The sequence below is a fragment of the Sceloporus occidentalis genome, unplaced genomic scaffold (genome assembly GCF_023333645.1).
Source record: "Sceloporus occidentalis isolate IW3139 unplaced genomic scaffold, rSceOcc1.0.p SCAF_4, whole genome shotgun sequence".
NCBI classification, from domain to species: domain Eukaryota; kingdom Metazoa; phylum Chordata; class Lepidosauria; order Squamata; family Phrynosomatidae; genus Sceloporus; species Sceloporus occidentalis.
The window spans coordinates 160,077,014-160,090,949 of NW_028316984.1; the positions used below are offsets into that span (position 1 = coordinate 160,077,014).

At 39.3% G+C, this 13,936-nt stretch overlaps 1 long non-coding RNA gene across 1 annotated transcript in view; it reads left to right on the plus strand.

Moving 5' to 3' along the window:
- Positions 1–11,780, plus strand: part of LOC149314915 (uncharacterized) — a 52,115-nt gene extending 40,335 nt beyond the window's left edge. The window contains exon 3 of the long non-coding RNA XR_016281147.1: positions 11,588–11,780. This is a non-coding gene — a long non-coding RNA (uncharacterized LOC149314915). The remainder of the gene's footprint in view (positions 1–11,587) is intronic.
- The last annotated feature ends 2,156 nt before the right edge of the window (positions 11,781–13,936 follow it).

The window sequence follows — 13,936 nt, forward strand, 5'->3', positions numbered from 1 at the left end:
AAGTTTTCATGGCCAGCATCCATAGTTTTTTGTGGGGTTTTTGGGCTATGTGGCCATGTTCCAGAAAGGTTTCTTCCTGATGTTTCACCAGCATCTGTGGCTGGAAGATGCCAGCCACAGATGCTGGCAAAAAGTCAGGAAGAAACTTTTCAGCTGTTCCACAATGCAGAAATAAGCAGTTTCATACACTTTGATTGTCATGGCTCCATCTTGTAAAATCCTGGGATTTGTAGTTTGGTGAGGTATTCAGCCTGGTATGTCAGACAGGTCTGGTGCCTTACAAAACTACAAATTAGTCTGTAAACTACTTGTTAATCTGTTAAGTGATACCAAACTCTGTTGTTCTAGTTAGTTGATATGCTCTCTGCTTGGGTATCACTGGATTTAGTTACAAAGTGGAATATAATATGTAAATCTGAAGATGTAAGAGCTTGTCCGCATGCATTAGAGTGACATAAGTATGAGGCTGGTGTGCACCTAAATGCTACTTTAAAGGAATCATTTCATTGATGGAACTACCCCCTCCCCATATTTGAGAGGTAATGTCACAAATGATTTTTCCTGTACTTCCACTGTTATGCTGGAAAGCAAGGAGTATATATAGATTAGTCTCCTCTGTGAAACTGTACTGCATTTGAAGCAGTAGGTACAACTGTGCATATCCATATGTAACCTGAGAACAGAACTTTCAGAGCCATAAGCAGAGTTGCACTCAGTGCTGATCAGAAGTGAGAAAGGAGTAAAGGTGGAAATGGGGGACTCAGGTCACAGCAAAATGGTAGAGCATATGCTTTACATGCAGAAATTAGGTTTAGCCACTTCTTCTTCAAGGCCTCCACCTCCAATCAGTCCTGGGTTTAATCACAAGTTAAATGAGTTAACATTTAGGGTCTCAGAATATGATGTGCAAATTTTAAAAAAGAAATAAACACAATAATTTTGAATAATATGCATCGAGGGTTATGCTACAGATCCTCTTAAACTACAGACATACTTTAGGGCATTTACTAATGCAGACATGTCTGTTCCCTGCCAACATATGTATTCCCTGCCAAAGCTAACAAAATAAATTTCAACTTGGAGAAACATAAGGTATTGCACTTAGGGAGGAAAAATGAAATATAGGATGGGGACACCTGGCTTGATGAGACTACGTGTGAAAAGGATCTAGGAGTCCCACTAGACCACAAATTGAACATGAGTCAACAGTATGATGCGGCAGCTAAAAAGGCCAATGCGATTTTAGTCTGTATCAATAGAAGTATAGTGTGTAGATCAGACCTTCACAACTTGGCAGTAGGTAGGGGGCAAAATTAAAATAGGCCAAACGTTTTTTGTCTACAGATGTCATGGCCAGCCAAGAGGAGGACAAGGAGGACGAGGAGGAGGCCGTGGCTCCTCAGGTGCAGGATGTACCTGGGGCTATGCAAGGCTCCAGTTCTGCCCTGCCAGATCCCAGCTCTGCTCTCCCAGCCCCAGTGGCTGTGGCTCAGCCAGAGATTAGCTCTCTGGGGTCTCCTGTTGGTTGGCTCCTCTGTTCATGTTTCTGGACCCTTGGCATCCTAGACCTGACACTATTCTTGAACCTACGACCCTGGTACGGACTAGACTATCTTCTGGCTTCCTCGACCTTGGACTGAATTGGCTTTCGAGACTTCTGTAATCCTGACTTCAGCTCTGAGAATAAGCGTGTAAACTGTCTGCTGGCTATTAGGTTTTATTTCCTCCACTGAGCCATCTCTATCAGCGTGTGTGTGCATGGGTGTTGGCAGCATTCCCGGACAACAGGTTTTAATTAAATATTAATTAATTAACAATATTAATTAATACTAATCAATAATATTAATCATAATTAGCTAATATTAATTCAATTTTCCTCCTCCTTCACCTAGACTTCTCCTCAGGAGAAGGCCAAGTGACAAAGGAGCCTTCAGGGGGCCAGCATTTGCCCCTTTTCCTTGTCTACTGCCAGGCCTTCTGAAGAGAATGCTGGGTGGAGGAGCAGCCTTGCAGAGTGAGCGTTTGCTTGTCCTCCTCGCCCTTCACGACCACTACCTGGCCTTCTCAGGAGAAAGGGGGGCAGCAGCGGAGCCTTGAAGGGCAAGTGTTTGCCCGTTCTGCTCCTTCGCCACCTGGAAAAAGCTGGGCAGTGGAGGAGCTTTGAGGGGCAAGCATTTGCCTGTCTTCCTCCTCCTCCACCTCCACCACCCAGCCTTCTTCTTGAGAGAAAGCTAAGCAGTGGCAGAGCCTAGCAGGGCAAGCATTCGCCTGTCTCCTCCTCCACACACGACCCCCTCTACAGGAGGAGGCTGGGTAGCCCACCAGGGTGTGGAACAACTTCAAGGCTCCTGTACAACTTCAAGGAGCCTTGAAGTTGTTCCACACCCTGGCGGGCTGCCCAAAATGCTTTGGTGGGCTGCATGCAGCCCCCGGACCATATGTTGTGCAGGCCTGGTTTAGAGCAAGGGAAGTAATAGTGCAACTCTATTCTACTTTGGTCAGGCCCCACCTGGAATACTGTATCCAGTTCTGGGCACCACAATTCAAAACAGGATGTTGAGAAACAGGCATGTCCAAAGGAGGCCAACTAAAATGGTGAAGGGTCTGGACACCATGCCCTATGAAGAATGGCTTAGGGAACTGGGGATGTTTAGACTGGGGAAGAGAAGGTTGAGAGGTGATATGATAGCACTGTTTAAATATTTGAAGGGATGTCATATTGAGGTGGGAGCTAGCTTGTATTCTGCTGCTCCAGAGAACAGGACCTGGAACAATGGATGCAAGCTCCAGGAAAAGAGATTCCACCTCAACATTAGGAGGAACTTCCTGAAAGTAAGGGCTGTTCGACAGCGGAATAAACTCCCTCGGAGTGTGGTGGAGTCTCCTTCTTTGGAGGTCTTCAAACAGAGGCTGGATGGCCATCTGTCAGGTATGCTTTGATTGTGATTTCCTGCATAGCAGGGGGTTGGACTGGATGGCCCTTGTGGTCTCTTCCAACTCTATGATTCTATGATTCTATGTAAACAATATCTTTGTACTGCCTATGTTTCATTCCTGTTTTGTACTGTTACTTTTTCTTTGCATTCATATTTTGTTACAGTTCCACTCACTGCTCATTTTGTATCAAGTATATAGTTATTTCATCCATGTTATTCACATTTAGGTTAATATTCTCAATCTGTGCTTATCCAATTGTACTTCCACTTGTAGTATGACATGTGTATGTGTTGTATACAATGAAGTTGTTAACCGTCTAATTAAAAAGATTGTATGTACAGCGCTGTGTAAATCTACAGTGCTATATAAATAAAGCTTAAATAATAATAACAATACACCCCTATGTGGAACAGCTTCAAGCTTCAAGACTGTGCTACATTTTGGAAGCTCTGTACAGTACAAAACGTAAGGAATAAAAAACCAAAGTTATCAAAGAGTTGGAAAGCTTGTTTGTCAGAAGCAGAGCAGCAAATGTCTCGGCAGTCAGTCCACTGAAGGTAAACAATAATCTAAAGCCAAATAATTCATGTTGACACATGAGGCTACAAAACAAAACAAAACAAAACAAGAACAATTTTTCCCACTAGAACTTGGACTTCCTCCGATCAACTTTGTGATGCAATGGCAAAAAAGAAGAATTATATGCTCTACCAACAGAAAGATCGTTCTGGGAGTGATAGTATCATTCTAGTCTCTGAGACATTACCTGGGTTACTATGATGTGTATCACACTATACTCTTAACGAGCTATGATTCCAGTGTGACTCCTCTAGCTGCCTCCTGCTGCATTCTGGGATTGGAAGTTTTAAGGAGGGGTATTTAGAATTCTCAGGCACAGAAGTTCTCTGCCTGAGAATTCTAAATACCCCTCCTTAAAACTGCCAATCCCAGAATGCAGCAGGAGGCAGCTAGAGGAGTCACACTGGAATCATAGCTTGTTAAGAGTATAGTGTGATAAACCTCTATGTCTAGGCACCACAGTAAAGAAGAAATCAGCAACCTAGGATATATCTGGAGGAGATCAATAAAGATGGGAAAGGGTCCGGTAGCTAAATTCTTTCGGGAACACTTTAGGGAGTTGGATATATTTAGCCCTGAGAAGAGAAGACTTGAATACTGGTATTTGAATATCTAAAGTACTGTCACAGAAAAGATGAAGTTGTTTTCTGCTAACTCCAAAATAATAGATTATAAGAAATAAAATTTTACATAAGCATTAGGAAGAACTTCCTGAGAATAGGAGCTATTCAATAGTGCAGCAGACCAGATAGGATGGTGGTGGATTCACTTTCCTTTGAGGTTTTAAACAGAGGTTAATAGTCATTCATCAGTGATCCTTTATTTGATGATTTCCTATATTGGGAGGAGATTAGATTTGGTGACCCTCGGTGTACCTTCTAACTCTGATTCTATAATTCACTGATTCTGTTGATCTGTTTAAAAAACATGCATATAATTCTTTCCTTATCAAACATTTTCCAAGTTAAGACCACCCATTCTTTGACTGCTTGGGCAGGAGTGAGCAAATGCTCCATAAACTGAAAATTAAACTGTAATTAACTGCCACTTTTCATTTCCAGGTGTTTGGAATGCTAGACAGAGCTGAAAATGTATTTCAGCTGTCTGCTGCTTTTGGAACTCTCCGGGAAATGATGATCTATCAATTGTGGGGCAATTTTCACCTCCCTAAAATAGAAAACTGCATGGTCTTCAGGATTCCTGATAGTAGTATGCAGTCTATGGGCTATAGGTTACCTATCCTTGTGCTTAGGGACAAGTACTGGCACAATACATATTAACTGATATTTCCCCCTTCAATTGGGTAATAATAGCTTCCAAGAGCCAGTATAATATAGTATAGTGATTTAGACTGAGGAAATTATCATACGGATGCTTACCGTCCTTAAAACGTGGCTGGATCATCCCTAAAGTGCAAGGGTGTGATCGGCAGTCGTGCTTGTCTCCTGTGATGAAATTGTCTTGGAGGGATCTTGTCATTAAAGTGTTTGTAGAGCTAATATTTCTCTGCATGATGGAAGTTCCAATTATGCAGAGAAATGGTGACTCCAAGAATGCTTTAATGACGGGATGCCTTCATGATAATTTCCTCACAGAAGACAAGTGCTACTGGCGATCACACCCTTGCACTTTAGGGATGATTTAGCCATGATTTAAGAAGGTAAGCCTTCATGTGATAATCTCTATAGAGTGGAACAGTCCAGGTACTAGTGCCCATTAAGCCATGAAATTCACTGGGTGACTTTGGAGCTGTAATGTACTCTCAGTAATAACACTCTCAGGTCACAGGGTTGTGTGAGGAGAAGGTGGGAGAGAAATAGAACTAGGTATGCCTCCTAGAGCTCACTGTAGGAAAAGTGGGATATTAATGTGAATAAATATTCTGAGGGGAAGTCGCTTGGGGCGGGGAGGAGATTTAATTGTACCTTTCTCAGCACCACTCCCCAGATCCAAATAGCTTGAAAATATTTATTAAACAGTTTCAAAGAAAAAATCCTTCCCAATTCACTTTATTTTTTGTTTAAAAAATAAAACAGGCAATCTGGTCTTGGAACATTTCCTTCCTTCCTTCCTTCCTTCCTTCCTTCCTTCCTTCCTTCCTTCCTTTCTCTCTTTCTCTCTATTTTAACCTAAGCAGCTAATAGGCCAAACACTAAAAGCTAATTGGAATCTTTTCCACATTCTTTCTAAATAAAGTCTGATAAACGCAAATGAATTCATGTTTACTATTAGGTGACCAGGCTTCACATTTAATGTCAACAACTCCACTTACCTTTTCTCATGTAACATTTTGAGTTAATAATTTTTTTCCCCAATTCAGCTTTAGCAAAGCATGATGCATTAACCTCATTGTGATACCCAAACAGTCCTACAATTAATCTACCTCCTTAAGGTTGTTTTGTACCCAGTTTCCCAGATGACTACTAATATTTAATAGATTTCCACTGAGCATCTGTGTAAAAGGATATTTATGGAAAAGGCCTAATTTATGAACACAAGTACCATTATTCATCATTACTCTCATTATGGTACAAAAGACTTATCTTGACCTTTAAAGTAACACAATTTGTAGATGCATGTAGAAGATTACAAAGAAATACAATCCATTTCTCTAATAAAATGACTGCAGAAGTTAATGGCTGCATCAGTTGTCTGAGAAATGAAGAATAACTGAAGTGCAGTTTTTAAATATTTTTTGTACAAAAGCCTCAAACAAGCAAAATGGGAACTTATAATAGAAAAGGCTTTAACTTTGAAGGAAGGAACAGATGTGTGTGAAATCTTTGTACGGCCCTTCTGGGTTTCTTTATTCTGTTTTCCTTTTACCCCATACTTCCATCATTTTTTGATCATTTGGTATGTAGATTTTCATTTAATGTATGGTCAGGAAGTAAAAAAAAAATAGTATTATAAGAAGGCCATGAAAAGATGTACTTCCAGTGCTATTTTTGGAAAAGCAGAGCATCTACGTCAAAAACAAGAGTTGGGCCCAGAGCAGGAAGACCCAATTCAAATCCATCAGAAGCCAAACTCACAGGATAACCTTGAGCCAATTATCTTCTCACAATGTAACCTACCTCACAGGTTTGTTGTGAGGACAAAATGGGAAAGATGGGGAAAAAAGATTTAGAATGTGTGAACGACCACTTTGAATCAAATTGTTAAAAGTTTACTCATTTTTAAAAAGATCATGAGAAATTTGGAGGGGGATATTTTTTTTTCCTTTTCAAATTTGATTGAATTATTTTTAACATATATACAAACAGTGTTACACATACACATGCTCCCCTTCCCTCCCCTACAGCTTAATAGAGATTAGGATCAATACACTGTTTACAATTAGAAACCTACATTCAATATGTGGGATATGGATTTGATTACATTATTGACTTCATTGACCTTCTCAAGCAAAATTTCCCAACCCAAGTTCCAAGCTTCTTCCCTCCTTTCTCCAGGATATTTTAATCTTCTATCTCTAAAAATATTGAACAGCAAGTTGTCTGCCAAATATTTATCTACTTTCTTCCTGTTCCAATTTTTACTTTCTTTCCACCTTCATACTATTAAAGCTTGTGTTGCTTTTAATATATACTTAACTGCTTTTTCTTCATTATTGTTCATTCCCTTATTCTTCCAATTTAATGTTATACAGTTCCCTTTGCTCAAATGAACAGGATTGCCTGTTATTTTATTAATCTCACTTATCCCTTCACCCCAAATTTTTTGAACAAAAGGACAATCCCACCACTTATGCATGTAGAAACCCTTGACCCACCACAATGCCAACACTTTGCTGATAAGTATTAAAAAGTGCTAATGGAGAAGAAGTCTTATACCATCACTCTATTAATTTCACCTGTTGCTCCTAATGTGCTTTTTCTCTTAACTTCTTGTATCCACAATTACATATCTTCTCTTGTTAAATTTAAATCTCTTTCCCAAACTCCTTTCAAAATGTCTAGTTTTAAACTGATGACCTAATATTTGTATATGAATCCAATGATACCTTTGCCTTCATTTAGCATCTTTTTGGCAGTCCCCTCCAATGGTGTTATATTAACTTGCTTCATATTTTTAGCTATATCCATCATCATTTTATTCATTCCAGTTGCATAGACCCAATACTTCTTTCCAGTTAAGTTGCTGAATCTCACCACTCCCCATAGCATACCCTCTTCATCAAGCTGGTCACCTATAACTCTATAACCTTCATTTTAAATTTTCTTTAGTATTCTCCCTAAGTTTTCATTATTGCATGTATTTAAACTTTCTATAGGACACCATTTAAACATTCCATTTATTGTTATATTTTGCCATTTTTCCCAAATTTGTTTATTTAAACTCAAGGGGCCAATCAAATTACCTTTATGCTTCTGCCCCTTTCCACTCAGTCTAATTAATGAACTGTGTTTCATATTATTTATTGATCTTTCTAACCTTACCCATTTCTTTTCCCTCTCATATTCAAATTCTAAGATTCTTTTCATCTGAAATACTTCAAAATAAATCTCTAAAGAAGGGATATTCCAACCTCTTTCTTCTTAGTGACCTCAAATTAATGCATTTTTAAATCTAGATATTTTTTTTTATTGCCATAAATTCATCTTTTAATTGTCTATCCCATCCTCTTCTTATTTTGATGTGAATCCTTGCTGGAATTGTTTGAAATAAATATAGAAATTTGGGTAATATCATTTTAAGCATCCTAACTTTTGTAAACATATTCCATTTTTACTTGGCCATTTATTCATTTTCTGTTTATCTTCTTCCATAACTGGTTATAGTTTCCTTGTACTATCCTATTCAACTTTTTAGTTAAAATTACTCCCAAATACCTCATCTTCTTTATCCCTAGCTTTAAACTGGTAGTAATTTTTATTTTCCTCTGTTCTTCCCATTTGGTATTTAAAAACAATATTTACCAAAACGGTGTCCTTTAATTTCTTTTTCATCCCTAATCTTGTTTGCCAAATCTCGTCTGGCCCATGGTATCCTGCTTGTGCATACAGGATAAGATCCTTTGAATCATATCCACCACAAATGTAAACTGTCCCTTCTTGTTCACTTTCCCAACATATGTTCAAAGTGCCCTTATACATTCTAGACAACTTCTCTGGCAATATACTGCAATGACACAACATTTTATAAAATTTCCCTGACATTATAACATAATGAAAGTTTCAACCCCTTCAACCACATCCTTTCTCATTGTTCCATTTGTAGGATTCTGCAACCTTGTCTAATCTACTGCAGGTTTCCCAGGGAATTCTGGAAAATCCTAGGAAATAGAGTCTCCTCTGTTTATGGATGCAACTCATGCTCATTGATAATAACCTAAGAAAGACCAAAACTGACCCCCAAACTGTTTTATTTTGTTTTTAAAAATTCAGCTGAATCCCTATGATCTCAAGTTAAAGCAAATTGCTGAATCCTTTCCTAGCATGTGTGTTCTTCCTCACTGATTTGCCTTCTTGAACTTCATTGTGATAGTTTCTGTTCACACGTTTCCCAGCTTTTAATAGATGTTGTTAAATGATATGACACTGCACTTTTCAGAGTCTATAGGCAATGGCAGTTGGTGGCTTCCATGTAAGCCTTAGACAAAACTTTGAAAGAGATAGCCAAGGTTCTGTAACCTAGTCCTCAGCTCCTATAAAATTCTGACTTAGATCTGAAGTAGATTTACAGCCCTACTACAATGAGGACGACTCAGCTCCACTGTCTATATGGTGAAGTCATCCTGTATCTTGGAGAAGCAATCCCAGTCTAAAGTATGCATGCAGAATTCAAACTGCCAAAAGAAAACACAGAGATACATACTTTGACCTATGTCATAGCTGTAGAGTTGTATTGTTTATTGATTTAATAATTTTGCTTTTAAGTGGTTAATTCAACCATTTTGTGAATGCAACATTTTGTGGTATCATTTTATGAAGACTGTATGAAAATATTTTAAATAAGCAAATAAAAAAATAGTTATCACTGAAAAGTCTTGCATCTCATCATTCATGTTTTGAAAAGATGAGCTGCTGTTAATGCAGTTTTTTAAAGGACATATAGGACAAAATTAATGCACAATAACAGTATCAGAGGCATATCAGAACAAATTTGCCTCAGCTTTTAAGTAATTGTAATCAGAGAGAGGACTTACCACAATTGGAAGGTTTCACTGAACAGTAGCATTCCATATACAGTATAACACAATCAATTTCCCAGTATTATTTAGTCCTACAACTATTCATTTCCTAGGTGTACTGATTAATTGAAGACAAGACTAATTGAGCAAATACATCTTTCTTGGGAGAATCAGAATCATAGAGTTGGAAGGGGCCCCTTAGGCCATCGAGTGTAAACATCACCACCTCCACACACTGCAAAAAATTTAGCTAGAGCATTCCCAGCAGGTAGCTCTCTTGTCCCTTTTTGAAGACATGCAGAGAAAGAGATCCCACCACCATTCTAGGTAATTGGCTTCATTGTCAAACAGCTCTTATTGTCAAGAGCTTCCTTCTAATGTTCAATCAAAATCTATCCTAACGTATCACCAATAGACATGGTCCTAGTCTCTGGGGGAGCAGAAAACAGACCTGTACACTCCTCTCTGTGACAGCCCTTTATATATTTATAGAGTGCCATCACGCCAAACCCTCCCACCCGCTGGTCTTCTCTTCACAAGAAAGAGCGTACCCAAGTCCCCCAATGTTTCCTCATATATTTTGTCCTGCATACCTTGTATTATCTTTCTTTGCCATCCCTGAATCTGCTCCAACTTGTCTATATCCCTCCTAAAATGAGGTGTCCAGAGCTGAATGCAGTACTCCAGATGAGTAGTGAAGAGTGTAGAAGAACTATTACTTCCCTTTGTTTTGGAAACTAAGGTTTTATTAAGGCAGGCTAAAACATTATTTGCCTTCTTTTCTGCAGCATCATATTGCTGGGTCATGTTCAATTTATGATCAACGATGGTGCGGGAAAGATGGGCGCAATAGGGTGCCCTCATCACGTGTGAGGGATGACGCTTCCAGACACCCCTCACATGTGACAAGGGCGTCAAAATGGCGGCGCCCTGTACAGATGGGTGCCGCCATTTTGATGTGACTAATGCTTAGTGACCACATGTCATGGTGCCATAATGACATCGCGAGTGTGCCATTGGCACACTGCGGTGTCATTATGGCACTGCAAAAAGAACCTACTTTTTGCGGGTTCTTTTTGCTATGTGAGGAAGCCGCGTGGTTTGTCCGCTACAGCTTCCTCGTGCAGCAAAACAAGGCGCCCGCAGACCGCCCTTTTTGGGTGGTCTGTACTGGGCCAATAGTCCCAAGGTACTTATCCCTCATCCCTCTGAGTTCAGAGGCATTCATCTTTTCAAGGACGGAAACATAGATCTACAAAACAAGCATTGATGCTAATATTCCAACACTTTTCACACTCACTACTTGCTGCACTAAAGAAGTGGGGTTTATACCTTTGCAATGCTACTGGGATAGTAATGCTGCCTTTCACACTTCCTTCTTGGTCCTGAGTTTATAACAATCATTCCTGATTTAGTTTCCTTGCACTGGGGGCAAGTTTGGAAGGCCATTCAGTATCTCACTCACAAATGTTTCCCTGCTGTTATTTGGCTATTTTCTAGGAAGCTAGTGTCACTTTCCCTCAACCTGCATTTTCTGTTTTTAAAAAATAATCACTGATGTAATTGCACTAGTGTGATATTCATTCAACACACTCCAATAGACTCTTGTGCCCTGTACCATTATTGTTGTGGAATACAACAAACAGCCTCCTTTGCCTATGAACCACTTTAACACAGCGCAGCAAGTTTTTTTTAAAGGAAGAATTGGGGAGATTACTAGTAGGTTCCCAAGTTGTGGATAGAGGTGGAAGAATCATAAGGTTTTACTTTCTCACACATTGGGTTTTTAAAAAAATTCTCAAATTCTTTCCATCCCATTTGCAAAGAAATTGATGCATTTTAGAAACTTATCAAAAATAATCAAAGTTGTGGTTTTTTTAAAATAAAAATCTAATGTGAATCAAATACTTATTTACTTGTATTAATTTGTTACAGCTGTTCTCCATCACAGAGAAACCTGTCTTGGACCTGTCTCATGCAGCTGTTGAATATCTGAGGCCCCTTTGAAGGAAGAATTGGCAACCCTGACTCACTCGAACAAATATGGCTGAATATACAAGGTTGCAAATGCAGACTTTTAAGAGCCAAGCATTGAAAGCTTTCTGCCTGGATGGGTAAATCAATCACTTTTGAGCTCTCCTGAATTTGTGTTTCTTTTAATCTAAAACAAGTATGAATTTTTTGTCAATTTCTTGTGCTCAAAAATGAATAAAAAATGAATCAAGCAAATTTTTCACTCAGCTATGGTGGTCAGTTTGGAAAAACCATTTGATCAATGTCAGAATGATGAGTCTCTGTTATGCATGAGAAACAACAACCGAATGAAGAAAGGCTACACCTGCTCTGCTCCCATGATGTGAAAAACAGATTTTTTTCCAAACATAAAATATAAATTACAACATTTTAAATATAAATTTTAAATATAAAAAATATAAATTACAAATTGTATGTAATTTATTTGAAATTCCTAAGATCTCAGTGTGATGACTGTTCTCTGGATTGCAAGGTAGTGAAGTTACAGTATCTTATAAAGAGTGCAAACAGGTATCATTCTAGTTTATACAGCGCGCCCGCACCATACGTGGGCGCGCCATACGCAGCCTTGAGCATACACGCTCAAGCCGCGGGGTGCGCGTGGGGCGAAAGGGGCGGCGCGTCCCATTCAATTGAATGGGCGCACGTGCCCATTGCGCCCCACGCGCTCCCGCGCCGCCATGCCACCGTGCACGAGCCCCATTGTTTCCAATGGGGCTCGAGCATAGGCGGAATTCGCCTTACGCGGCGGGATCCAGAACGGATCCCCCGCGTAAGGAGAGGACAGACTGTAGATTTATTTGTTCCCAAGGTACAATGCCACTTATTAACTGAGTACATAGTTTTGTCCATGACACAATACTATTGATGTGTACAAGAGTTTTTATTTATTAGATGTATAGAGGAACATCCAGTTGTGTTGAGACTTATTTTGACATTGGCATTGAACTATACCCAGAAGATAGTGTAGTTTAGGGAAAGTCATTAGAAATTATTGAGATGAAACTAACCCCAGCAATGCTTTAACAAAAACAATTTATAGAAGTGGTAAGTTGAAATTCCATTCCCATGCTAGGTGTGGACAAGCAAGGACAGAATATATTCTTCCACTTTGTTTGATGAAATGACATTTGAAGACCAATTAGCTCCATGTCTGAGAGGTTAACCCCCTGCTTGTTACAACAAGTGTCTGTGAAAAGGACAGCTGATCTGAAAACTGACCATGTCAACCATGAAGTTATTTCAATACTTTTTCTTTCTTAACAAGATGATTAATCCCATTACCCTCTCACAAGCTTATTTCACACTGAATTAAGCACTTCCTATACGCACACAGCTTGCAGGGGTAAAACTCTAACTTCTAAATGTGATCTTATCAGCATTTTGTCATCTCAGTTTTCCTCCAGTGACTGAGTCTATTTATCCATATCTACACTGTATTTCAAGCCAACATCTTCTCAGCTTTGAGGCCACTTAGGAAAATGCATATTCAATTAACACTTCACAAACAATTAAATACAAGGCTGAAATTTGATGCATTTGATGCATACCCCAACAAAGTGGCTGTTTGGTGACCAAGTCCTAAATCAGTGCCTGTCCCCAGAAGGCTTACCTGCTGGTGGCAATGGGTGAGTGAAAGCAGGCAACAGAACCAGCAATTCTCAAATGTTGTAAGATACTGTTGTTCCATTTATCCATAATGCATACTGTAAGCATAGTGTAGCTCCAGGACATTAAGAAAACTTAAAATTATTACCCTCATTGGCTCCAGTGTAGGCCATCATTTTAATACTTCAGAGAAATGATACATTGTGGCTTGCTAAAACAGTGGGTAGATCTCCACAAAAGGTCCTACCAGAGAACAGAGAGCCCAGCAGTAGTCCAGTGATGCTGGGTGCTGAGACTACTGTGGCACTGACATGTCACACACTGAAAGTCTTACCTTGAGCTACACCAGTAGAAATGAAAACAAACCACAATGTTTGTGAAAGATACTCCAGCAAAGGCTTTACGTTTCCATGTGAACCAAACTGTATACAGTGGGCACTTGGTATCCACTGGTGTTCCAAGACCCCCCATGGATACCAAAATCCATGAATGTTCAAATCTCATTAAATACATGGTATAGTAAAATTGTGCCTCTTATACAAAATGGCAAAATCAAGGTTTGCTTTTTGGATTTTTTTAAAAATATTTTCAATGGTTGAATCTGTGGGGGAAAAAATCTCTGGCTAACTCTATATCTATTGA